Source organism: Columba livia, chromosome 1, assembly GCF_036013475.1.
Source record: "Columba livia isolate bColLiv1 breed racing homer chromosome 1, bColLiv1.pat.W.v2, whole genome shotgun sequence".
NCBI lineage: Eukaryota > Metazoa > Chordata > Aves > Columbiformes > Columbidae > Columba > Columba livia.
Window position 1 is genome coordinate 163,893,676 of NC_088602.1, and position 27,432 is coordinate 163,921,107.

At 37.4% G+C, this 27,432-nt stretch overlaps 1 long non-coding RNA gene across 1 annotated transcript in view; it reads left to right on the forward strand.

Annotated features, from left to right (window-relative positions):
- The window catches only part of LOC110363202 (uncharacterized), a 63,638-nt gene that overhangs the window by 6,989 nt on the left and 29,217 nt on the right, over window positions 1-27,432 (forward strand). The window contains exons 3-4 of the long non-coding RNA XR_010468232.1: window positions 18,799-18,971; window positions 19,675-19,926. This is a non-coding gene — a long non-coding RNA (uncharacterized LOC110363202). The remainder of the gene's footprint in view (window positions 1-18,798; window positions 18,972-19,674; window positions 19,927-27,432) is intronic.

Below are 27,432 nucleotides of genomic sequence, written 5' to 3' on the forward strand. Positions count from 1 at the left end.
TCTTTTAATGCATGCACTAAAAATAGTATTTGCAAATTATATTGGGGAAAAAAAAATAAATTGGTAAAACAGGTGTTCAGGAAATGCCCAACGGCAGCACCTGTGTAGTAAAAGTCAATCTTAATTCTGGAATTTCCTCCCTTTTGAGGTTTGTAAATTCAGTCATAGCATTCTATTAACATGGGAAAAAGTGAGAATGCAGAAATGACCTCATGCTGAAGTATTCTGTCCTTGACTGGAAGATCCTCTGCTGTTGGATCTCACCAAAGGAGATTTTACTGTGCCAACAAGAGGTTATGATACACTGACAGATTGTCTGTTCTTGTTATCCCTACGTATTATTGTAGGGAAACAGGCAAAGCTGTTAAACTGCTGAAGAAGGGAGAACAGGTACACCAGGCAGTGAGTTGAGACTTTTTTGAAGGAGACCATGAATTTGCTTTAGATTTCCCTTTAAAGATAATAGAGAGAGGAAAGGTAGAAAGTTAATGATTTTTCCCTATTTAAAATGACTCAATGTGACTGGGCTGTTTTCAGTGCAGCTGTAGGAAGAGGCCACTTCCACTTAGAATGATGATAAATATTTTAAATTAATTTTTGTGACAATTTAATTCCCCCCAGCTGAGTGTCCAGTTCACTGTGCGTTTACTTCCATAAGAAAATACAGAATTAAAGTATTTTGCTTTGATATTCGGTTTCATTAAGATGGCAGTACTAATCCATGTGCAGCCCCTGAGGTCTGACAGGATAGATAATCAAGAAATGTGGAAATGAGATTTCCCCCTACCTCCCCGTTTTGGAAATAATCCAAAATGGAGGGCTGTGACAAATACATAAGTCTGAGTCACTCCTCCATCTGATTTCATGTGGGGTTAACCACTACATTGCTCTTCCACTGGACATGAAAAAAGTGCCACCTGTATGTTGAAAGTATGATGTATTTTCCTGTTCCTTCTTCTTAAGATTTTGTAAACAGTGGCAATTTTCATTTACTATATTCAATCTATTAAGTCACTCACTAGTTTTAAAGAGTAGTTATGACAAGGAAATGTAGTTCAGTCTGCTTTCCTTTATGAAGTAATATGAATTCAAAGTATTGTTTTCAGAAGGACAGATTCATGTGACAACTCCCTTCCCAGAGTTTCCAGCTCTGGAGGACTGTGCTTAATGGCTTTCATTTTGTTTCCTTTTCCCTGTGTCATGCAATATCTAAGAGCCATCATCCTCAGCTGTTCCAGAAGGGTGATTTGCCATATTTTCTCCCTTAGTCTTAGGTTTAGCAAATGGTTATTTCAGAAAGCATTAGGAAAGCAAGTGAAAGATAAAGTGCAACGCAGTTGTTTTTGTTATGCATTTGAGTCTTATTTCAATTTTCTGAAGTTTTGATCCGTTATTTTATTGATATCAATTCCACAAGCTAACTATTCATCTTGTAAAATAGATCTACTTTTTATTTTAAACAAACTGTCTTTTAGTATGATTTACTTACTCTGTGTTCTTTAATTATTAGTGAATTTACAAAACATCACTTACTGTAGTTTTGGTGCTTAATTATTTGTTATATATTTAACATCTATCTGCATATCTTTTCTCAACTAATAATTCAATGTTTTTAGTGCCTTTTAATAGGAAAATCATACCATAACTTTGATAAATTCCGTTCTCTATCTTTTATCATAGCTTACCCTGTCAAACAGAGTCTGAAAAAGGAGGTGTGTTTATTCTGACAGACAGGATGTGAGCTTATGTCATGATGAGGACAGCACACTACAGGCTGGTACTGGAAATGATGTTTTTAGATCTGACAGGAGCCAGCTGCTAAAAATTGCCATCAACAAATTCTACTGTCCTTGATGGCAACCTTTCCGTAGAAGCTTTGGCTCTCTGTATTTGAATGGCCCTTCGCCCTCCTCTTTTAGGCTGAGCTCTAAATGTCCCCCCTTCTCTGTATGTCCATTTGTCTCTATAGGAGGATGGGTGTATCCTTGCCAACTTTTTGGTCTTGGCCCTGGCCCTGAAGCGGGTTGCTGTTCCCTTGGCAGCGCATGATCCTGGAGCTCTACAGTTGTATGCTGCAGTTAGTGACAAATACACAGCTTTGAGCTGCCTGCTTCATCTTCTGTAACACATTTACTTTCTCAACACATTCATTTTCTTTGCAAAATGAAATATTAGATCTCATTCTAAAAGGCAGAAATTGCAAATGTGGAAAACAGGGGTGAAAAGAAGGTTTGTGAATGAAATAAAGCAAGATCAGCTGTGTTTTTAGCATTTAAGAAACTCTTGTAGCTGCAGAGAGGCAGATATGGTAGTTGGTCTACCATACACCCTAGAGCAACAGAAAAGTGTCGAGGCACGAGGCCCTCCTAAGTTCTCACTTTCAATAATGGATGAAGAATTCTATTAATTCTATTAATTCTATTAATTCTATTAATTCTGGCTGAAAAAGCAAAATAAAAAATCTTATTCATTTTGTACACCAGGAAAGAAGGCTTATTTTGGAGAATGGAGTGTTTGTTTTGTGGAAAGGGATAAAAAGATCTTGGTTTTCTTCATCTGGGAGGCTAAAGGCTAAGACATACTTTTCTGTGGAGGTCAGGAAATAAGGAGGTAAAGCAGGAATAGTAAGCTAGGATATACAGATATATAGCTTGGGCCTTCCAAAAGGAACAGGGAGAAGAAATATACCTATGTGAAGTTTGGTGAGCATACAAAGGGCATAATACATTGTGCTTGTAGGAGAGATTGGCAGGTAACAAGAGCTGGTGGCCAAGGCCATCCCTTACTGTCATATCAGAAGGGAGATAGTTATCCTAACTGCCTGGTGAATGTCAGCGCATGAAATTCTTTAATCTCTGCTTTTCCTGATAAATGAATATCCAAGTATGCCCCCATAGACAGGTATGTGATGCTTCTCTATAATGATGAGAAACATTTCCCTCTTAAGCATTGTCACTGTTGTCCTTTGTAATCTGTACTTTCAGCAATAGAACCACCTAATGTGATTTTTATGTGTGACGTAGTGATTGATAAACAGGGAGAAGAGTTTTCCCTAGCCTGCATGAGGCAGTGGCACATCTCTTCATTAACCTAAGGATCAGTAGGTCTTGCAAATTCTTCATAAGTCATATGTTTTCATGCTGTGAACCAGGAAAAGGACCTCATTAAAATGTAGAGGCTGCAAATAGAATACATTACGTTGGAAGGAGTTTGGAATATCTTAAACTTGTATTTTGCAAGACAAGGATGCCGACAAGAACTGGTCTTTCAAAACGTGTATGAATGTATTTGTACACTTAAAATAAAAGAGACCGATCCTTTCCTGGTGCTGTGATGTGAGCTAGATCCTCAGCAGTTTAAAACCCTTCTCTCTGTGCTTTTCTTTTGTCTGGGGAGAAATGAAATGTGTCAGGCTTTGGATGTTTCAAACATGTTTGAATATCCTCAGGCAGGCCTGAGTGGGCCCTGGGTGGGTAGACAGGTACTAGAAACAGAAGAACTAAGAATGGTCCTGGAAACTATCCTGGATCCTATCTCTGACCCAGGCAGGAAATATTATGGGACAGATTTAGTAATGGGTCTCATCTCTGCTTATTTTATAAAACCTGCACTAATTGTTGATCAAAGCATGGGATTAAAAAAACCTGCACTTAGTTTTAAGAAACCTGTTTTCTCAATGGCCAGTTTTCCTGGGGTAAGTAGAGTGGTGAAAAAAGGCTTCAAAAGTAAGTGGCTTAAAGCCAAATATATTAATCGTATTGAAAAATTCCTTTAGCTGTCTGAAGTTCTTATTTCAAGCAGTTTAGGCTCCATATTGGATTTTCTTTTGTGGTAAACTAATGAAAAATCCCTTTGTACTCTTGATCTTTTGCCATTTGTTTTTTAAGGGAAATCTAAATGTACAGAGTTATAATATTATATATTCTGTTAACTGTATCTGTGTCCACATATTTATTTCTAATCATTATTTCTGTGGGTGACACAATAATAAATTGGATCTTTGGCCAGCTATTCCAACAATTCCATTTTACTTAGTGGAAATATTCTTGATTTATGTACATACTCACATGATCAGAATTTGACCTTCTGTTTAGTTTTTTGTTATGCTGTATGTACAATAACAATATAATGAACTTGTGCCATTTCAATGGCTGTGCTGACATTAACAAATGGTCCTGGAACACAGCAAAGATTCCTCTGTAAGATAAGATACTATAAATTTAGCTACTAGAGCGTTGCAAGTGGTGATGCTGAGGTTTGATTTTTAAACAGAATAGCTGCGTTAATCCAATCCGCATTGAATACACAAAGGAAGAATTCATGGTAATTAGGAAGAGACAAATGGCAGCATTCACTTCTGGAATTCTGGAACCACATAAGTGTCTAGTAACCACTTTAGGTTTCTTCCTTGACAGAAAAGGAATTATACACAAGGGGAACTTGCATACTGAAAGGAGGCTCCGCTCTGTCTCCAAATACACAGAACATCTACAGGATGAGTGGAAACAGGTTTATAATAATTATACAGGGAGCTGGAAACAGCCTGGTTGCCTAATATGTTCCATTTTCATTTTACATTTTTCTTGTATCTGTGTTAAATGTTCTGATACCTCCTCTAAGGCTGTCACAAATCAAGAATTTAGCCTAGAAAAATGCATTTTCCTTTATCTCATGAAACCCTCTTTGAGTTTGTCTAAATTAGAAACTGAAAAATATGCAGTTTCTTTTCTGGGACTTGTATCTCCCAGGAAAACTTTAGCAATCTGCTAAAATACTAGCTGAACATGAACAACCTGAGAGTGAATCTGTTCTGCTCCATGGAGGTACATGCAGAACTGCAAATGCCATAAAGCTTTCAGAGTCATGACAGTGGAAGTTGAAGGTAAAGGAGAAAGGTGGGCATATTATCTCTGCTTTCGATACTCAACAAAGCACAAGCTTCTAATGATGGGAAAGAAAACAGGATGGACTGGGCTTTCTGGAATAGTGGTGGTGGCAGCGGCTTATTTTCTGATGTGGAACAGAAGCTGGCCTTAGCTGCTAGCTATTCAAATGAGACTGGCAGCTCAGGCTCAGGTCTGCATGCATGCTGAAGAATTAAGTTTAGGGGTTTTCCCTGGACATGTAACTTAATTTATAAATCAGAAAGTTCCATCCCTCTCCCTTTTTTTTTTTTTTTTTTTTTTTTTTTAAAGACAGGAAATTCTCTACAGAAACCATTAGACCATATTGTGTGAGTGCTCCAGAATTTAGTAAATAGTACATACAGTGTGTCTGTTGCAACCACACTTATGTGTCTTTGACAAATTAATTGTACAGAATGTCTAATTATATGCCCATCTACTGTTTCCCCTTTCATTTAATGTGTGGGACAGATGCATAAAGAGATAAAATATCCTGACTAACTAATGCACAACTAAAACTGATTTGGCATTTCCTCATATTCTTAGTCCTTGTTTTTGCATCCTAAAAATATTTTAATAAAAGGAGGATAGCATTACTTCTAGTGTTTCATAGGCTGGAAAATGCATGCCAGAACTGCAGTAATCTCTGAATATGGTTTAAAAAGATAACACAGGCTTTGTAATTCTGGAGGTTCCCTATATAGTGACACTTTCTATTAGTGCTTCTTGAGGGAGCAGAGATAATAAAGATGCTTCACCCAAAACATAATTTCCCTCCTCGTGTGTGTATTTATAATATCTAATCCAGTCTCTAAGTATGTATCACTCACTGCAAACAAAAAAAAGTTAAAGTATTTTAATTATCACACAGATTTATTAGTGGTTTTGAACAGAGTGAAAACAGAGAAGAGTAGTCACCCTAGAATGCAAATCCCCAGGAAGCAAAGCTAAACCCCAGCATTTTATAAATTTTAAACAAGCAGCTTTTTTTTCTACATTGAGTGTCACAGAGCAGAATATGATAAAATAAATACGCCAAAAGTAATTAATGGCCTTGTGTGTCAAATGCAGTTTGAAATGCCTTCTAAGCACAGAGAGAGTGCTCTTTTGCAAAAGATCATTAAACGAATGCATTTTAAGTCTTGCTTGTATGTTGATACTTGTATCTTCGTTTTTGAATCCTATACTTTGATCCTGATGTAGAAATTATTTGAATTTTTAAAATGCAAAATAATAAAACATGACATTTTAAATAATCCTATTCATGGCTTATATTCAGGTGGCCTAAATTCCAGTACCCAGCCTCATGCTCTTCTCAGAGGACATATCTGCTAGGAAAGACTCATTGTATGTGGGGTATACACCAGTTAAATGTGTGGCCCTGCTTGCTGTTAAATGTGGAATTAGAAACCTCTCAGACAACCAGGAGTGGAGTATGCATATTGTTGTGGTTTAACCCATGCTAGCAATACAACCACAATAGCCACTCACTCACCCCTTCGCCCTCCCCCACCAATAGGGGAGAGAATGAAAAGGGAAGGGAGAAACTTGGATTGAGATGAACACAGTTTAATAAAATAACAAAATACTAATACACTACTAGTAAATATATATATAAAATAGAAATAAAAGATACTCAAGACAAATATTCATGAACGCCGTTTACACTAAGCAGCCAGTCCCAGGAAGCAGCACCCTGGTCCCCAAGAGACGAAAAAAAAAAGGAAAAAGGCAGAACAGCTCAGAGGCGTCTGCAAAATGGCAAATAGCTGAACTAAATGTCCTGAATCAAACTCCCCGGGCTTGAGAGAGAAAACGCCCAAGACCAAGAGTGAGAACACCCAAGAGAGAGAGCAGAAGATCCCCCATCTCTTTCAATATGAAGCATGATGCTAATGGGATGGAATACTCTTATTGATCAACCTGGATGTCAGTCAAGCTCTTCCCCATCCGTGCCCCCCTTCCTTGCTGCCTCACACCTGCGGGCAGAGCGCTCAGAATGTCCTTGACTTTCAGACCAGAGCAATTAAAAACAATAACTCTGTGTTGGGGTGTTATTTTTTGTTCTCAAACTAAGTCCAAATAACGACTGTGCTAGCTATGAAAGAGAAAAGTTTCTAACTGCACAAAGAAAATTGACTCGTTTTCAGTCAAAACAGCACATGTATCTGTCCCTACACTTTTCAACTTTCACTCATTGGGAGTAATCCTTATGTGACTATTTTGCTACTATTCAGCTTCTGTTAGCAGTAATCACAGAAGTGCTTATTGTGTTAGATTCTTGAATTGAGAATACAAGTCAGTTCTGGTATAGAACTAAGTTAAAAACTTGCTACAACCTGGTTGTTATTTACATGCACTGAAATAGGAGAGTAAAAGTGAAGGAAAACATATTTATTGTGACTTAAGCCTAGAATAGCAGACCCAAGAAGGATCATTTCTTTTCAGAAATTCACTCAGAAAAATAACCGGTTGTCCATATTTAGAAAATAAAGTGTTCTCACATGAATATGCTCTTTACACTCCGCAGTGATTACAGCATGGGAGCGCAGAAGAAAAGACAGATTCAGGAATCCTCCTCCTAGATCTGCAAATGTCTTCTTGTGAAGCACTGGGAAAATGATTATGAGTCTGATTTTAATAGCAAAATTTTATAATAAGGAGCTACTAATTTTGTTCATACTAAGTCTTTCAAGATGCTTTATTCATGAGGAATTTTAAGTTAAATAGTACCTACTGAAAATACTTTAAAAGATATTCAGTAAAGGTCTAAAAAGTAGCCTAAGTATTTGATGATATTCCCATTGAAAATTTACTTCCTTGATTTCCATGGAATCAGGATTAGGCTGCTAATAATGATTTTGTTTCCTCTAGTTATCAGGTATATCATTGATTTAATTAGCCTTTGGATCAGGTCTTAAGCAGCTTTTAGATATCCACTAGCTGCAGATCTGGAAGGAGAGCTCTGAAATACCACTCTGCTGTTTTTCATCATCATGGCAAGAATCAGCAAAAAGACATTTCAGAGGTGAATTATAACTCTTTTTTAAAAACTGACAAACTTTCTCTCTGATATTCCAGAAGAAACAGTTTGTACATGTTATGATGAAAACAGTGTTCTTAGCGTCATATTCTAAAGTCAGCTTTAGGAAACTCCTGGTTTAGTTCTTGAGAACTCCAAGCTGCTGACTTGCTGCTTCTGTCCAAGGGATACCAACAAGGCTTTTCAGAGATCTATTGTGTCAGAGGCATGTGTGATTCTTTTCTAATGGCTTTTAAGTCAATACACTTACTGGAATGAATGGAATGGCATCTGAAAAGTATGGTGCTTGTTTTTTGCCTTGGTAGAGAGCTCCTACCCAGGTGCATGTACAGCCTGGCTTTCTATTGCAAACCTAAATAAACAGTATACCTGTTGTCACAAGAACTGGACTTTGACTGCTTGTTTTCATTGTCTTGATTTATGGTACTTAAGAGTTCATTCCCTCTGGCCAAGACTCAAACAGGGAAATCTGAATCTCCTCTTTCAGGATGTATTTCTTTAAAAATGCTGTAATCTTTTTCTCCTGGAATTTTACAAAACAGCAGCCAAAACCTCAGCCAGTGTAAATTGGCCTCTGGTATTGACCATGACTGAGCTCTTATAATTTACATTAGCTGATTATCTGGCCTATGCTTTTTAACTTTCAAAAATGCAGAGGGCTTTTTCAAGGACTAAAAAAGCCATGCTTGACCTTTAAAATTACTTACATGCAAGGGAGACAAGAAATGCCCGTGTTTGTGCTTAATCCCTTACTGCTTTAAAATTTAAACAAGTGCTTTAAAAATAGTTTAGGCTATTGTTAAGCACTTTGATGGGACTAACAACATTCTCACTTTTTTTTTTTTTTCCTGAGACCTTCTCCAATTTAATTTTAGCCAAGGTTAGACCTGTAAGCGCTAAGCTAACTTTGCTCTGGGGAATAGAGGAAGTCAACTATTGAGAAAGACGTTTTGCTGTTTGTCTTATTACTGTCTAAATAAGGCTGTGAGCAAAGAAAACATTAGGGCAGTTGACATGGAAAAAGATTCACATATAAATTATAAGTTTATCTAACCATTGTGCACAACCTGAGAAACAGAACTTTTCTACAACCATGCCGTCTTTCCCTCTTCTAGCTTTCATTCCATCAAATCTTCCATTTACAATAATTTTGCCACAAAGCTGGCCTTTATCACCTGCCTATCTTCCTTGACAGTGGCAGCAATATGAGTCTGACAATTTTTATTGCCCATTAGCACAAATTGAATTGTGTGACTTGGAGATTTGGAGCTTTCACTTCATTAGCTTTTACAGCATTGAAATTGTCCTCCTGTTTTCCTAGTCATCCCTGACTGGCCAATTCAGATGCACCCCACTTTAATTCTGCCTGTACCTTGTTTCCACAGCACAGGCAGCTCTCTGCAGGGTGGCTTCTGCAGTCTAAGAAGCACCAAATTATATCATCCAGTAAGTTAAGGGGAATAGGCAACACCCTTCCAGTTGTTTAAGGGATAGGGGCCTGGAGCTAACAAGAGCAAAAATCTTATAGTTTGCTACAGTGGAGTGATTCTACAGATGTTGTCCTCCTTAGACAGGACAGGGTGACTTTCTTGTTCCCGTTAACAGTCAACCACATCCCTGCTGCTTGCAGGGATGACCCTGCACTTGTCTGGTCAGTCGCTTCTACCCTGTCCCCTTTGTGCTGGAGGAGAGGTCATAGAAGTAGTAGGGAGTTCCAGCAATGGGAGGAGGAAAGTAAGAAACAGATAGCCAGGTGAATCCCAGCCATAATCATCTCCTCTTCTTTTCCCCTGCAGATGACTGCATTGCAGCCACACCAGACTTTTCAGCAGGGCTTTACCTTCACCATCCAGAAGTGCGGTTTCAATGGAGTTTGTCTGTTTCTCATATGAAGGCAAACTTTGCTGCTCTGAAGATAACGGTAGAATTCAGCTTTGCTTGCACAAAGTTCTGAGATAGGTTTTTGTCAACAGATATTTCATCATATGCACAGCTAGATGAAAAGACCACTCACACTCCTTTATTGGATGTAGGCTTTGTGTGTATGAATGTGTTGATTCAGTACAGTAGTGCAGTTGAGAAAGTAAGTCTCAGTTATCCCCATTTAATGCACGTTGGCTTGGTTTCTAAAGCAAGTTCAAAGCAGCTTTTGTGCATGTGTACTAGTTTCCATCTGTGTGAAATTAAACCAGAAGCGTTTTCCTATGAACTTACAGATGTGCTCTAACTCTTAGTAGCAGTCCAAACCACTGACCGTTCCTTGGAGCAGCTATGAATCATGTGCATGATGGTGATGTTTGGTTCAAGGCATCAGACCAGATCTAGTCTTAAGGACAGTCCTCAAAACACACATAATGTGGATGTAGGTGTATCAGCAGCTTCAGTCTGGCAATCTGCTTTTGTTTGCTGAACTACATGTTAATGTATATGTAGCCTTAGCTGCTTGAAGAGAGATTTATGGTCTCTGAAGATGTTCCATGGAACTAGCCCAGAGCTAGAACTACATGTTAATGTATATGTAGCCTTAGCTGCTTGAAGAGAGATTTATGGTCTCTGAAGATGTTCCATGGAACTAGCCCAGAGCTAGAAGGAGGAAAGGCTAATTAGCCTGTGGTAGATAATGTCTATGGGAACACCTAGAGGCTTATATTTTACAGAGTTGTTTGGTGGGAGTGCATGCTTCATACCATCATTTCCTGGGAAACAAAAAAGCACTCCACAAAACAGATGCATTTTTAGACACTCTTACTTCATTGCACAATTGGAGCTTTAGCTTCGATCAGTTCTTGTACTTGCCAGCGGGCAAAAAAACCCCAGAGGCATAGACTTTATGTACCTTTTGAATCTCATTTATTGGTTGAGCTCAAAGTGATGAAAGTGAAGAAATCCATGTCACAGAATATAAAAGACAATAAGTTCTAAGACAATATTTTTATTGACTGGATAATTAGGCTCTGCTGCTTGGTTCCTGAATAACTCTGGTGCTTCACTCCTGAATAGTTATACAAACAATGCCATTTTTCTATCCTTAGCTTGAAAGTAATTATATGTAAAGTTATACAAATGTATTAAACATGAACAGAACAAACAAATTTTTTACTTTCATTACTTCTGTTATAATGTAACTGGGTTGGACTAGAGGTCTCCAGAGGTCCCTTCCAACCCCAACCATTCTGTGATTCTGTGATTTTTTTGAATTGTGATTACATAGCCCATATAAGACCAAAAAAAAAAAAAAAGAAAAAGAAAGAAAGAAAAAAAAAAAGAAAAAAACAGATGGGAATTAATAAACTTGCTCTTTACTTTTTCTTTTTTATTTTTTTCCTTCTTTGTTTTGATTTTCTGTTGTGAACGAATTTTCTAGCGAAAAAATTCCAGACGTTTTTGCAGTCTTCCCACTTATTTCTCACACTATGCTATGTATTTAGTTAGGCAATGTTTGCTGCTGTGTTTGAAAGGTTTTATCTTTTTGATCTGTTTTGTATAATTCATGTGATTATATACCACGTAACATATTAAATACTACATGTTGTATGCTACAGATTTTATATTCTATACATTATATATTTTACATTTATTTTATATATATAATGTTTTATAGATTTTTCATCATTACAGTCAATGTACAGGTGAAAAGCGAGTCACCTGCTGTATCACATATGGCATAAAATTTCAAGCAGCAACCTGTATATAGCCCAGCAAACTGTGTTTCCTCTAACCAGATCTTTTAGATAACAGCTTTGCAGTGATTTTAAAATCAGAGAATCACAAGCCTTTTGTAATCTATTTCAATGAAAAAAATCACACCATGCTCCTAGGACAGTCAATCATTTAAGGAAAGGAGGTATTGCTCTTGCATGTTCTTCACAGTGTTTGACTTAGCACCCTGTGTTTTTTGTAAAATGAAGGAAAGAACATTAATGCTATCTGTGAACACCTCTGGAAACAAAAGAGATGTATTCCAATGCAATATTGCTTTCCTTATTTGAACCTTAACTGTGCTAATTTATCCTAAGTAATGTAATTATTCAGTTCATGAAGAAGCTGATGAATTTACTGGTAACATTTTCCATCATTTGACCACTCAGTCCAAGTGTGAACTTCAATATAAACTCCTAATGGATGAGTCTTTGGTTTAGGTCACAGTGAATACTTTCTCTTCCTTTTGAAGGGAAGCACCCTTTGATGTTGGTGACACGCATACAGAGCTAAGAGTGGTATCAGTATCTCCCAGAACTGTGTAGGCACTCATTAGGGCCACATCAAGAAGGCAGGTGAAATTGCTGGAGTCTTGTTGCACATTTTCATTCTCAATAGAGTTCTATCTGAGAGCCAAGACAATGCTTTACATTTCTAAATTATCACTAGACTAAGATAAAAACTGAAGAGAAATGACATTATAGAAGAACTATATACCTTTATATCTAAACTCTATGTAGAATAGCTTAATACTTTATTTAACATTCTTTTATATAGTATTGTTTTTACACAAACTCAGATTTGATAGATATTGAAAGGGCTTTGTGTTTTTAAAAAAATCTGACTGTATTCTCTTTCTACACAACATGGCAGAAATCCTGCAATGGCAGAAAAACGGAAGATCCTCTATGTAGCCTAGGCCCACATTTTCTACACAGACGCTGAATATTTGCCTGTCCCATGTCTTCTATTGCACAGCCAATTTTTTGTAGGGTTGGGAGTTATGGGATTCAAACTCTGGCAGTGCCCTGTTTGCTTCCTTTAACACCACACTGATATATATGTCTTTTAGCACTCCTGCTAACTCCTTTCTCTTCTCATCCAGCTCTCCTCACCTGCTGCATCTCAATGTCAACAATAGCATTTGATTTACCCTATGCACTTCTAATGTTCTTTTGTAACACTTCTTTCTGATGTGCCTTTTGTCATGTTCCACCTCTTGTATGATTTGTTTCTGCTTCAGTTGTGCCTAATGAAGCAAAAGCCATTCCTCCTCTATTCTTTGTGTCTCAGATTAATTGTGTGCTTGATAAGGTTTCTTTCAGTAAGTGCCTGATTTCCTGCTACTTTCCCCTTCCTCTACCTTCCCAGGAGATCAAAACCACACATTCCGAAATTAGATTTTATAACATCTGTTTTATTGTCTTTTTTTTTTTTTTTTATTGCTTTCACTCTTTCCCTTCCTTGCTCTTTTTAGAGTGGTACTGCAGTATTTTCTGATCAGTTGCATACAAATGGTTGCCCATTTTCCTGTTTTCAACTGCTTGCTCTGTTTGTTAGCCTCCTCTAATGCAATAGCTCACTGATAATTACCTCCAAGATAAAAAAGTGAGCCGGAGTGTGTTGAAATATCTTACTGGAGAGTCTGCATTAAAAACAAACAAACAAACAAACAAACAAACTTATTTCAAATGAAAATAGCTATATAATCTCGTGTGCTGACAGTGTACATATTTTTTTTTCTCTTTTACTTTTATTTGTAGTATTCTTTTATTCACCTTCTCAGCTCTTCATTAGATAATATATTTTATACCTCTAACATTTTGTACATCTATACAACATAGAACAGGCTTAATTTACAGTAGACTGCCTTCTCCCATTTTTCCTTGCTCATTCTTCCTGAATCTGTCACATTTTGGCAGTAATATGTCAGTCCTGTGACTGGCTTTAAAATTGCCAATTAAACTGGTGTCTTCATTATTTACCAAAACCCAGTAAATATTCAGTTTATGAATGAGTTTCTCTCTGATACTGATTTTCTTTTAAATTACTCAGATATGATATTTTAATCTATATTAATTGTGAAGACTTAATTATTTTTGTCTTTTTGAAAGCATTAAGGTAAAACTCAGGAAGCCAGTTTTATTTCTTGAAGCTGCAAATATAAGTGACACTTTGCATCACTCGGTTTGCAAAGATAGTGAGTTGCTGCTGAGGTTGAGTTTGACCTTGAGTTTCTAAGTGTGTATTCTAATGCATGCATGTGTATAAGATGAGAATTAGTATACTGAGTTGGACCACAGCACAACTAGCCTAGTAGCCTGTCTCCAGTAGTGCTGAAACTTAGCAAATTGTAGAATTACAAAATCATTCAGGTTGGAAGGGACATCAGAAGATCTCCAGTCCAACCTCCATCTTCTCAGTAACCTCTTCTTAGGTATTGGAAGACTGCAATTAGGTCTGTCCTAAGTCTTCTCCATGGCAACTTATAGAGAAGTAGAGAGAGCCTACAGTATTACTTCCCCAGAATACTCTCCTGTCTTCCAGCAACTTGTGACTCAATGCCTAAATTTGTGTCAGGGATTATAATTTTTTTAATAGCCCTTGATAATTTTGTATTTCATTAACTCTTTGAAAATTCTGCAGCAAAAGGTTTCATAGCTCAGCTACATTACCTTGTTTGTTTTGACCCAGTCAATCACTAGTTCTATTTGTTGATGCCTTCTATTGGAAGAAAGAGGGTACAGTCTATTCAGTGACATAATGATGCTCTCTGTTTTCTTCATAATACTTTTAAACACTGTTTGTTTTTCTGATGGTTACTAGGTACTGAGCATAGAAACATCTACTGTAATCCTTGAACTCATTCTTGTGGAGTACTGGTCATTAGCATTTTTGTTTTGCACAGCACTTTACACTGGTTGTCACTGAATCTTATCTACCCTTTTAGCATCCAGTCACTATGTCTCCTGCTTTCTTTCTACACTTCATAGCTGATGCTTATCTTTCCTATCCTTGAATAATGTAAGAGTCTCCGGAAACAGTATCACCTTTCTATTTTCTAAAATTTTGAGCAGCACAGTCCCAGCATGCAGACATGTAGACCTTTTTACAGGAATCAAATTAATGCTACTGGGTGTTTCCATTCTTTATCCTGTCTTAATTAATGAGTAAATGCTCTATCTTATTCTAAATCCCACAAGAGTTTTTGACGAAGCACCTCATTGAACAGTTTTGAGAAATCCAGGTAGACTGCAGTGGTGGTATTTCACAGGATCACAGAATGTTAGGGATTGGAAGGGACCTCGAAAGATCATCTAGTCCAATCCCCCTGCATGTTTAACATGGCAAGATAGCATGGAAAATTTTGGTTATAACACTTTTTTCCCAAAGTTTCATGGAAAAATTCCTGAACTGCTGCATATTAGATATTAAGCCCACTCTGGTTAGAGATGCAGCTTTACGAACAAAATAAGGAATATCTACAAAGTGCTGTTTGCAGTCTGCTGGACTAGTGACAATAAAGATGCAACCCATTACTGGAGTGTCTGGCAAAAGAGCAAGCACAATTCACTGGCTATACAATTCAGGAAAAGGCAAGATGAATAGGAATCACAGAATCATAGAATCATAGGACACTAGGGATTGGAAGGGACCTCGAAAGATCACCTAATCCAATTGCCCTGCCGGAGCAGGAACACCTAGATGAGGCTACACAGGAACGTGTCCAGGCAGGTTTTGAATGTCTCCAGAGTAGGAGGCTCCACAACCTCCCTGGGCAGCCTGTTCCATTGCTCTGTTACCCTCACTGAGAAGAAGTTTCTTCTCAAGTTTAAGTGGAACCTCTTGTGTTCCAATTTAAACCCATTACCCCTTGTCCTACCATTGTTTGTCACCGAGAAGAGCCTGGCTCCATCCTCGTGACACTCACCCTTTGTATATTTATAAACATTAATAAGGTCACCCCTCACTCTCCTCTTCTCCAAACTAAAGCGACCCAGCTCCCTCAGTCTTTCCTCATAAGGGAAATGCTCCACTCCCTTAATCATCTTGGTTGCCCTATGCTGGACTCTCTCCAGCAGTTCCCTGTCCTTCTTGAACTGAGGAGCCCAGAACTGGACACAATATTCCAGGTGTGGTCTCACCAGGGCAGAGTAGAGAGGAAGGAGAACCTCTCTCGACCTACTAACCACCCCCCTTCTAATACACCCCAGGAACAAGCTTGTTGCCTCCAAAGAATGCTTGTAAGACAAAGCCTCCCTTATCAATAATGCCTTGAGCTATTCTACAGTATATTGTATTTGTTCATGTGTGTGCTGATTCTGTTCTTTGCTGTAATTACCACCAATTTGTCCAGATGATATGTTTACTAGTTATTAGCTCATTGGGTCTGTTCTGGAACTGATTTAAAAAACTGGCATCACATCTACCCCCTTCCAGTCCACAGACACTCAGGCACTTCTAATTCAAAGGTTGCACATCACACTTATGAGCTGAGCTATTTTATCCTTGAGTTTCTTGGTGAATGAAATCCAGTCCTGGCTGTTATTATTTTATCTATTTTTGCCAAAGCCTCTTTTACAAACATTCAGATTTGAGTTAGATGTTGTAATGAGTTCCCAGTCAAGAAAGTTTCTGGACTTTGAGCTTTTTCACGTGCATCTACATGAACATGAAAATAGACAACCGATTTTGTTTCTTTTTTATGGCATCATCTTCCCTGAGTGCTCCTTTTATCTCCTGAATATCTGCTGGCTCTTTGGACTCACTGACAGACTTCCTGTGCCTGATATGTTTGAAAATATACTTATCATTGTTTTTTGGAAACTTTCTTCAAGTGGTCTTCTGGTTTGCCTTGTTTTTATATTTAACCTACCAAAGTTTCATCCTCTCTAGTTTCCATATTTAGATACCACTTCAGTGTTTTCCAGCTTGCCTTGTTGCATTTATTAATCTTTTTCTTGCGCTGTTGTTTAGCCATGCTGGCTTCCTTTTGCTTTTCTCAAGTCTTTCATGACAGGAAGTATGCATATCCTTTTTACCTTTGGTATAGTCTCTAAGTTGCACTCATGCTACTGGCAGAGATTTAACTCTTTTAGTCAGCTTCTTTTTCATCTTTTAGCTACCTCTTCTAGCATATATTTTAGCAGGCTTCATTATTCTTAGGTAATTTTTCATTTCAGAGTTGACCATAGTCATAATTACTTTTTTATGGTGTTTTGTTTTTTTGTTTGTTTGTGTTTGTTTTTGTTTTTGCCAGGCAGGGGAGTGGTTTGTTGTTGCTGCTGCTGCTAATATTTTAAAGCATATTGTGGTCATTTTCATGAAGTTGTTCTTTGACGGTAAATCATGATGAAGACATCTGAGTTGAATTGAAATAGAACATCTCTCCAGAGAGTAAAAACAAACAACTTTTTTGTCCAGTTTCTTCAGTACCATTACTTCCCCTAAAAGCTTTCCTAGAATTCTTTGTTTTGGAATTGAGCTTCCTTCTAAGGTCCAGGCTGGAGACAGGCTAAATGATTCTGTGTAGTACAATCTACTGCATCAGTGTCTATCTAAGAGTGTGAGCGAAGCATACAGGCAATTATTTAAAAAATGCTTTAGTATATCTGGCTAGACTCTGTTGCAGAAGCACCCTGCCTATGTCTTGGCATAGGCATATGCTAATAAATGACAGAAGAACAGAATAACACAGGCTGCTTGGACCCTAGGGATTCACTTAACCTAGAGGAATCTTCATGGGACTCTTCAAAATACAGTTATAGCCTTTTTGTCTCATTGCATTCCACCTGAGTAATTTTGTTATAATGTAATTAGTAACATATGTTCAAAATGTATAATATACAGTGTACATTTTTCAAATGAATTTATTATATCTACTTTTACCCTCTCTTTGTAAATCTTCTCTTATCTCCCATGATTGACCTGGTGAAATAACCTGCTGAATTTACTCTAGAAAGAACTGTGATATTCACCAAAATAGCAATTTTCACCATTGCCTCTAATTAAACAGCAAACAGTTGTGTGAGTAGTGTTGGCCACCTGTAACTATTTTTATTAATATGGGATGTGATTCACTGGTGACTGAACATACAGTACAGAGTACATCAGTTTGTTTTGCTTAATGTTTCTTTCTGCACAGATTCATCTTTTTCCCAAATATGTTCCAAGTCTGTAACACAGAAAAATAAATCTACATAGGTATGTTAATATTCTCCTAGTCCTATTGCTCTAAAAACGCTCTTTTTCAGCTACTTAAAATAGGAAAATAGGTTGTAGAGAAAGAACTTTTTTTTTCTTTTCTTTTCTTTTCTTTTCTTTTCTTTTCTTTTCTTTTTATTTTTTTTCAAAAAGAGGAGAAGTGTAAGCAAGAGTTTTCAAAAGTAGCTTGGCTTTAGTTATATTTTTTCTTACCTGCTTAGTAAAACAGGAATTTTCCCCAATTTCCACATTCTCCCACAACGTTACTAGAACTGATATATTTGCCGAGACACCACAGTTATTTTTCCCTGTATCTGCAGTTGGCAGAAAACATTTTTAAATAAATCTGGGTGAAGGGATTGGCACTACAGTGGTTTACACTGCATAGTATATTTTTAGAAAAGAAAAAGTAAGAGCATTTTGTTTGAATGAAAGGGTAAGCTATGAGAAAACCACCAGAAGTTGTGCAACTCAGATGATTATGAAATCTTCAGATTTTTGCCCAGGATGTGATGTATCTGGCTGCCAAGTCTGGAACTCATGTATTTTTGTGTCACAGTAGGCTAACTGCCTATCCCACAACTTAGTTCAGAAAATGGAGCCAAAGCAGGATTGTATGGTCTACAAATACCGTTAGATGAGATGGAAAGCTCAGTGAGTAAATATCAGATGTCTTATTTCCCATCATGTACTATCTTCTTAGTAGCATATGACAATTATCTGAGTTTTACTTCAGCCTGCTGCCTATTGAATCTGAACCTTCTCTTTTCAGGAAAAAAAAAAAAAAAAAAAACAACTACAAAACCTAGTTAATTATTTAATGTTCCTAGTTACAGTGGCTGGACCACACTGGATAAGAGCCTACTGCAGCTGCAGCTACTTAGCAATAACAGAGCTGTATCTGAGAGGAGTTTAACCAAAACTTCTTTCTTCCCACTCTTCCCTCAGGAGGGTTCAACACTCCAGGAGTTGCCCCTGCTCATGGTGGACAATTCCTTTATCTTTCTTGATGAATGGGGCTTTAGCCAAAGAACACTCAAGCAACTGAAGAAAAGGACTTAAGCTGGTTGCATTCAAAGCATCATCAGCTGTAGTGTCCCTGGTTGAAGTAGAAAGCTACAGTAAGTAATAAACCTACATACACGCTCATTAACTGCTGATTTGTAGATTGTAAATCTGGATGACTGCTCTTTGATTTTGAATGCTTCCACTTCCAAATGTTTCAGATTGTATCTTTGTGTGTGGTGGAAAGAGAATATAGATCTTTGGCTTCACTGGTATCTTCCTTCTCTTCTTCTGTATAATAAAACAGCTTACTTTAACCTCTTTTTTTTTTTTTTTTTTAGATTTGAAATTCATATAAGAGACCGTTTTGCTGTCAGGATCTCTATGTAAAACATTTGAAACAGTTTGATTAGCTTGATTGTGTACACCTAATATATTGTAATGTTCTACAACTTTAGTTTGCAATGTGGTGCCAGAAATGAAATTTTTTTAGTTTTTGAATAAGTTACCTTCCTGTTACTTTTTTAATGACTGGAATGCAAGTAGTATAAAAGTGTTAAAAAATGGAAGCTAATGGGCAGATGCATTAAAAATCTTCAAATCTCTTAGCGTGATTAGATTTATTTTCCTTTTGGAAGTGGGGCCAAACTGACAGAGAGGGGAACAATCTTTAGTTTAGACAACACACAGGAATTCTGAGTTCTAACAAACATTAAGTTTGCTTAAATTTCAATCAGTTGGGTTTTTTTGTTTGTTTGTTTTTAATGTGAGATACTAGATAGCGATCACATTTCTCTCTTCTTGTTGCTTTACCACCAGTAACTTCACAAGGGATTTTTTTTGCCTAATTCCTCTGAGAAGAAAGAAGTGAAGTGGTTTGTCACGCTGCAGTTCCCTGACCTGGCCAAGCATATTGCAGGAGGGAACAGGCTGTGCCATAGCAACCCCACCTGTCAGCAAGCGATGGAAGCAGCTGTTGTCCTCAGTGGCCTCCTATGAAGCTCTTATCCTCTGCTGCTGGGAGCTGCACACTTGGTTTCAGGGGTTTCATTGGACAGACCTCTGCTGGAGGTGAGGAGAAGTGGAGACCTTCCTAGGCTAGGGCATGGCGAGGGGGCTTTATGTGCCACGCAGAAGGAATTCAAGAAGTGTCACGGTGATTCTGAGGAAACAGCTTGAAAGGAAGGGGACATCAGTGCTAATGCATAGGGCTTGAGGCAGACCTGGGAGGTAGGAGCCTGGTAGATGGGAAGTGTGAGTTCTGACATTGTGGGGAGTGAAAAAGGGATCAAAGAGGAGAGTTTGGTTCTAGTGAAAAGCATTTTTTCAGACAGCTAATTGCATGACCAGTCTTGCTAGTAAGCTGGTCTTGGTTTTTAGTGTGATGATGTCATAGCTAGAGATACATCTCTTTCTGTGATGTCTGTTTTCATGGAAAGAGAGGAATAGAGAGCACTGAAAATGTAATTAACAATGAATGGCACTGTGAACACAACTGAGATGTGGAATTATGAACTGACTATGGTGGGTTTTTTTCTGATTAAGCTTAAAAGCTTGTTTTCAAATTTCAGTTCTAGATTTCCTAATGTTACTGTAGAAATATAGTGGCATTTGTTATGTTGTTTTACATAACTGTGTTTAAGATATTAGTAATAATATATTTTATCATTTTGTATAACTCTCAGAAATACAGTCCTGGAGGCTGGTGTTGGAGCGATTTGTAATTAAAATTAGACTGTAAAAACATCACACTTACTCCATGCATCTGATCTCCGCATATCTGGAACTAATGTTGATTTTAATGTCAAAGCGAATAGACACATAGGTGAAGTTCTTAGAGACAAGATTTAGGGATAGACTTGACTATGTTAGGTTAATGGTAGGACTCTATGATCTTAAAGGTCTTTTCCAACCAAAATGATTCTATGATACTATAACTGTTTCAAATTAAGTGCCTGATTTATAATCATAGTGCTGAACATTTGAAAGATAAATTTGAAGATAAAATAATATAATATGTTGACATATTGTCATTTCTTCTGCTCTTCATATGCTGCTTTCCTACAATTGTAAGCTCCTCTGAAGAGGGGCTATGGATTGGATTGCACCCCAGGCTGCAAAACTGTGTGAGAACAGCCAAGGCGGCTCTAAAGGATACCAGCAGCTGTCTGGCATGACACTCAGGGTGGTTAAATCTCTGACATTCAAAGTACAGTGGTTTGCACTGTATCTTGTGACTGTGGCTAGGTACGTTCTGATTCTTGTTTACAGCTAGCTCATGTATCACATCAATACACAGCCATCTGTATTGCATGTCAGGCTATTTTTTGTGTTTATTCTGGACAGCTGAATCTAATTGGGTCCTCAGGGACAGACACATGCACACATATGTACCTTGTGCATCATGACAAAAAAAAATTGTGTTCCACTGTGAAATTCTGGGATTATTTAAACCTATATAATCCATGGAAAATGCTAGGATTTAGATGCAAATTTTATTGTTGGAATCTCTAATTCTAGTCTTAAGCCTGTTGAATGCATTTCAGTGGGTAGATTTCTACTAACTTCAAATTGTGTTTGCGCCTGTTCTTTGACACACACATGAGAAAGCCCACAGTGTGACATTTCAGAATGAGTATGCAAGGCTGGCACAATTACAAGAACATTTATTATTTGTAAACTGAACAGATATAAGACAAAAAATTAGAAGCATAATGCCAGTTAGGCAATTTTTATTTTTTTTTTAAGAGCAGGATGATACTTTTAAGACCAAAGATCTACCCTTATGGATAGATTTAGATAGGAATAAAATAAGTGCTTCCTTTCAGATATGTGCAGATGTCTGAGGTGAATTTTAACACATTCGGCCTTTAACTTTCTTTTGGGGAGGGTAGACTAAGATTCCTGATGTTGTCAGTATAGGGAATTACTTCAGTTCCTTCCTCCTAAGATAGGAATGACAAAAATATTATATATAACCTCCAGATATCAGAGGAGGAGGAAGTTACACCTATTAGTAGTGTGAAGAATAATATAATCATCCTTGGCTTTTCCTCCCTGGAAATGACTTAAGGGACAGAAAACTGTAAAAGTACTTATGACTCTGTGGATCTCTCATTTAGCCATCTGAGAGATTAAAACAACGCTTAGTTGTACCTCTGCTATCATGCTGCTCATACAGAGCTATGCATTTTGTAGCAAAAGTAAAGGAAACCTTTAAGATGCATACTTGCATCTACTGTATAGCCAGCAGAGCTGTGTTGCTAGAAGTGAACCACTTCATTATGGGATTTTTATTTAACTCTGGCCAAGAGTATAGCAAAGCAGATTGTGCAACATTCTGTTTTTATGTTTTTTGTATAAACATATTAGATAGATTTTTAATAAGAACTTCATGATACAGTCATTTATTAATAACAAACAGAGAATTTATACATCTGTTTTGTTAGTGACTTTTAGAAACTCTGATTATGGGAAACTTGCAAAATTAGGCCTAAACATTCTAATTCTAAACATTACCATGACTGAGAGAGACTCAGTTCGTGCCAGCTTCACTACAGGCTTTCAGAATATATGTCTCTTGTGAATACATATATTTCTGCCCATTCACTCAAAACATGGTCTCTTTTCTTTTTCATGTGTTCTTTAACTTGAAGCCAGCACCCCTCCTTTCTCTTTCTTACCCTTGATTTCTCTTCCAAATCCCATTTTTCTGGCACAGACAACTCTGTTTCCTTCTTTCTGGTTTTCTTCTCATTTACACATCTCTTGCTTACAATTTTCTTCTACTTACAGTCTTTCTTTCTGGACCCCACATATGTCCTCACCAACACTTCTTCAACTCCTCAGATCACACTCGTTCCCTAGTCACCACCGCGTCTTGCCTTGTCCCCACCACTTTGAGGGAGTTGTCTCTCTTGTATTTCCAGACTCTCAAATCTCCTGATCTCTCAGTGTTACACTCCTGCAGTTGCAGCTGTAGATCTTAACCTGTCCCAGCACCAGATTTCCAACAGTCCATAGGTGGTCCTGCTTCCAGTTTTCCCTTTTTTCACTCACCCAAAGATTCACAAAAATGTGAATACTTGCTCAAATACTCTCCAAGTAGGCATCATAATCAGCAACACCTGCCGGTGAAAAGTTTGGATATTTATAAACTGTGTGTGCCCACATTTCCCCTTGTCTCCTGAATGAGGTTCTAGGGTACCAGTCTGCCAGAACTGCCACAGTCTCGACAGGACTGAGTAGCTGGTTGCTGTTCTCACCTGAGATCATTTGTCAAAGTGTCCTTCTGCACTTCTTCCCTGAAGAGTCCAGCTCATTGTACATTCCCAGTCTGAACCTCTTGAATTTAGACCTGCACAGGATGACAGACCGCCCATCTTCTTGCTCAAGGGAAGAGTAGTCCAAATTCTCTTCCAGGATCTGGGAGAGCTGGATTGATTCCCACCTCTTCCTATGTCATAGTCTCCATAGAGCACTCTGGAGTAAAGCTCTGCTTAATGCTGAGCCAGTTGGCTGACGCTAGCCTTGAGCCCACAGTTTGATTCAACACATAAACTGTGCACATGATGGGAGAATTTGGACTCAAGTTTCAGCTGGAAGTCGGTGTTAACCTTTCAGTGTCTCCTGTTGCATCTGTTCCATTTTGTAGGGAACAGTTATATTTTGCAAGGGCAGAGAGGGAAGACAGTGAGTGAAAGAGAGAATGTCTTCCAAACTTGTGAGCCTGCCAGGTGGAATGGCAGCATATCAAAAAGAACATAAAATATATACTACACGATATATATGATTAAATGACATGACTGTCGCAAGGGGAGAATGCCCTCCTTTTATAATAGTACGTGTCAGAATTTAGATTGTTGCAAATGACAGTAGTGCCACTGAACAACACTTCTTACAGGAATCAGACACTGCTGTTTAGTGAGGTTTTAAAATATTTTCATTGTGCTTTTCTAAAGCATGATCATCTGTTATTGTTTGTATAAATGTCAGGATAGTAATTCGAGAGACCACAAATCTGTGGTGTTTATTGTCATCTAAAAATGTGTATAAAAGTAAGAAAAACACATCACAGCTTTATAATCTTCTAATTCAATCTCTTAGTTTGATCCCACAAGTTTGAAGTAGGAAAAAAAAAGCCCTAGTCACATTGATGATGTCCTTCATCTTTACCATTAATAATTACAATTTGTAACACTTCTTACTTTCGTAGTCATAGTAGTCTCCATTGTTCCAGTTCTTTGGGGAGGTTGCTCTAAAATGTCATGGTTCTTTACAGTTTGTTTTTTTTTTTCATTATATTCTACTAAAATTCACTTACTATATCTTCATATAAACTTAAATTTTGCTTCTCTTCTGAGTGCCTTATCCTCCACTAATATAAATCAGCATAGCTACTCTATTTTCATATAAAATGCACAGATTTATGCTAGCTGAGGTTTTGTTTCCTAGTATATGGACATAAACAATAACAGTGAATAATAGTCTTTTTCTCTAACCATACCTTAACAAAGAAAAGAAAAAAACTCCATTAATTTCTTCTTGTAAGCCTTCCTCCTTTAAACACCTTAAAAAGTTGTGGTTCTCCAAACACTTTCCAGTTTTTCAATGTTTTGATTTGTCTAACGTAAATTTTATTCCACATGTAGTGTCACCAGAGTAATGGGGAAAGTAACTTTTGCTTTTCTGCAGTGTGGCTTGATTCTTCTCTGTGTGAAACCTAAGTTGTGCTTGGATTTTTGCTGCCAAATCTCTCACATTTAATTTGTTGAACAAGATGTCTTTCAGAAACACAGCACATCTTGACAAGTATCTTGTCTCTATATTTTCTCCTCCAAAATTTATTGTGATTATTTGCGTTTGGTTCTAGTTCTAGTAAATCTGGAACAACTGGCATTTTGTTTAAGTGAGTTGGATAATGATGTAAAGTCATATTCAATGTCAGAAATCCTAACAGTGTGTTTCTTGATATACACTGTCCATGTTTCTACTGTTACTCAGGTCTTTGTGGTAATCTACTGTTCTCAAATGTGTTGAAATTCCTAACTTGTTATAACCTGTGACCTTTGTATTTCAGCTTTTATATATTGCTGATATTCCAGAAAACTGTATTTGCAGAGAGGTCAAAAGAGTAACACAGATGTAATACACACAAGCTAGAGAATACAGATAAATTAATAGACATATGATTACATATTTTTATAAGTTGTTTTCATGTCTGCATGACAAAATAATGATACGACTACTTTTTGACCACTTCTGAGTTGGGTGTTGTAAGAAATTAAATGAATTTTAAAGAATTCAGGTTTTTTAAGTGGAAATGTAGAAAACAGAAAGTCATCTGTTACTGAATGTTGCATTTTTGGAAGAGCAGGAGGTGTCTTAAGGTATGACTGAATAACTTGCAAGACACTGGATAAGTAGAGAGGAGTAAAATTTTCGATGCCGAGAAGCAGCAGTTTGAATTTTATTCAATAGAGAATTCTGAGTAGGCATAGGAATGTCAGAATGGCAGAAAAATAGATGCGTCTGTGTTTAGGGTAGATTGAGTAAGGTAGGTGTCAGAAAATTCAAAAGCAAAGGATGTGTGCTTGAGTAAACAAGTTCAGAGATGAAGATCTGAACAGATCTCTGTGCATTCAAGCAGTAAAACCTGTCTTCTCTAAGGTAATGGAAACCACTGGGCAGTAAAAGAACAAAACTTTTAATAAAGAGAAGTGGTTTCAGCTGGACTAATAGATATTGTTAAAAATGTTGTTCTAAGAATATCTCAGGTGACAAGGTCAGTGCTCAGAAGTTATGAAATTATATAGGCGAGCATCCCGTGAAATTTAGTTCACCCTTCTCTCCCCTTATGACATCATGTGATGACATAGTATTAATTTGTAGAACAGAATGCCTTTTTTTCTTTTTCATTTTTCTTTTTTCCTTTTTCTTTTTCATTTTTATTTTTTTCTTTTTTCTTATTTCTTTTTTCCTTTTTCTTTTTCTTTTTCCTTTTTCTCTTTTTCCTTTTTTCTTTTTTTTCTTTTTTCTTTTCTTCTTTTTTTCTGTTTTTTTTTTCTTTTTTTCTGCTTTCTTTTTTCTTTTTTTCTTTTCTCTTTTTTTTTCTTTTTTTCTGTTTTCTTTTTTCTTTTTCATCTGCTGCTTGTCAGCTAGATGTAAGGATTTCTGGAATTTAGGTGGGGAAGAAAACAATTATTTACTGAGAGAATGAAAAAGTAGTATTATCATTCCTGAAATTTCCTGGGATGGTGTAAAAAATTGTAATTTGTGCTGCAAAAGTAATTGAGGACAAAAAGATATGGAAGGCTGTGGGTGATTCATAGTGTCAGGACTGTTGCTTGAGTGGGTGTCACGTGGAGACTGAGAATGAAAAAGTGTAACTGGCTGTCATGTTGTCACTGTTTTGGTTACTGGTGATACCTAACAAAAGGACAAGGCTTTATGTACACAAAAAACAGCTGAAAAATTAACAGATTAGGAGACAGTGGGAGATAAACTATGAGCAACAAGGGAGTGTCAGGAAAGAGTGTAAAGAAAAGTCTACGAGACCAAAAAAAAAAAAAAGCCAAACTGCAGCTAATGATGAGAGATTTTCTTACCATGAATGGTGCATTCACACAAAGATCCTGAGTGCTTTCTCCCCCTTTCTGCCTATGCATTCCCAGTCCTGATCTACAGTCAGCTTTTGGACACTACAACCGGAGGTTTCTATCAATGAGAGCTGAGAATAGAAAATCATCTAGCATGCCTCCTACTCAAATCTCTTGGGAAGCAAGGTTAGAAATACCAATAGCATAAGTTAGATTGGAAAGCATTCAAGAGTACGTGACATAATCAACAAAGTGTAAATGATTGTAAAACAGTATCAAGGATAAATAGCTAGAAGGACCATTATTTATAAGGGAGCAGAGGGCAGATGTGTTGCTGCTGAACCATTTTCTCTGAGGTACAAAATATACTAAGAAACAGATTGATCAATGGAGAGAAAAATGAGTGCACTCATACTCAAAACTTCCTCTACACAGCCCCAAATTAGGCAAGTCTTTATTTGCGTGTCTGTGTGTGGCAGACCTAAGACCTAAGGTGTTGATGTAAACTTGAAGACGTTTCCTGTGAAAGGGGTACATCCTATAAAATCAGCCTATGCCAATATTAGTAAAATAAACAGTCCCAAGAGCATTCTGGGACACAGGAACCCAGTCTAAGGGTTATTAGAAATTATTAGAAAGGCCCATGTTATGTTTTTAGTCCAGAGCATGGCTGGAAGTGCTCTTGATGCCCATTGGAGTGGCAGCCATTTGGTGATACAAGCCACCCCCCTCCTGACTCCTGTAACAGACTTCTGTGGAGTGGGAAAACCTCCAGAGCATGGCCAGGACTATGGGAGAACATTTCCTGGTGACAGAAGGGAGATAAAGGGGGACGTTGCACACTTCAGTCAGCCACTTGCTTTTGTGAGAAGAGGGAGAGACAGACATGCACGAGGACCTTGTTTGGGAAGGATTTGGGTTACAATCGCCAGGGTGTAGCATCAAAATAGTAAATAGCAACTCTGTCAAAACTGCTGTT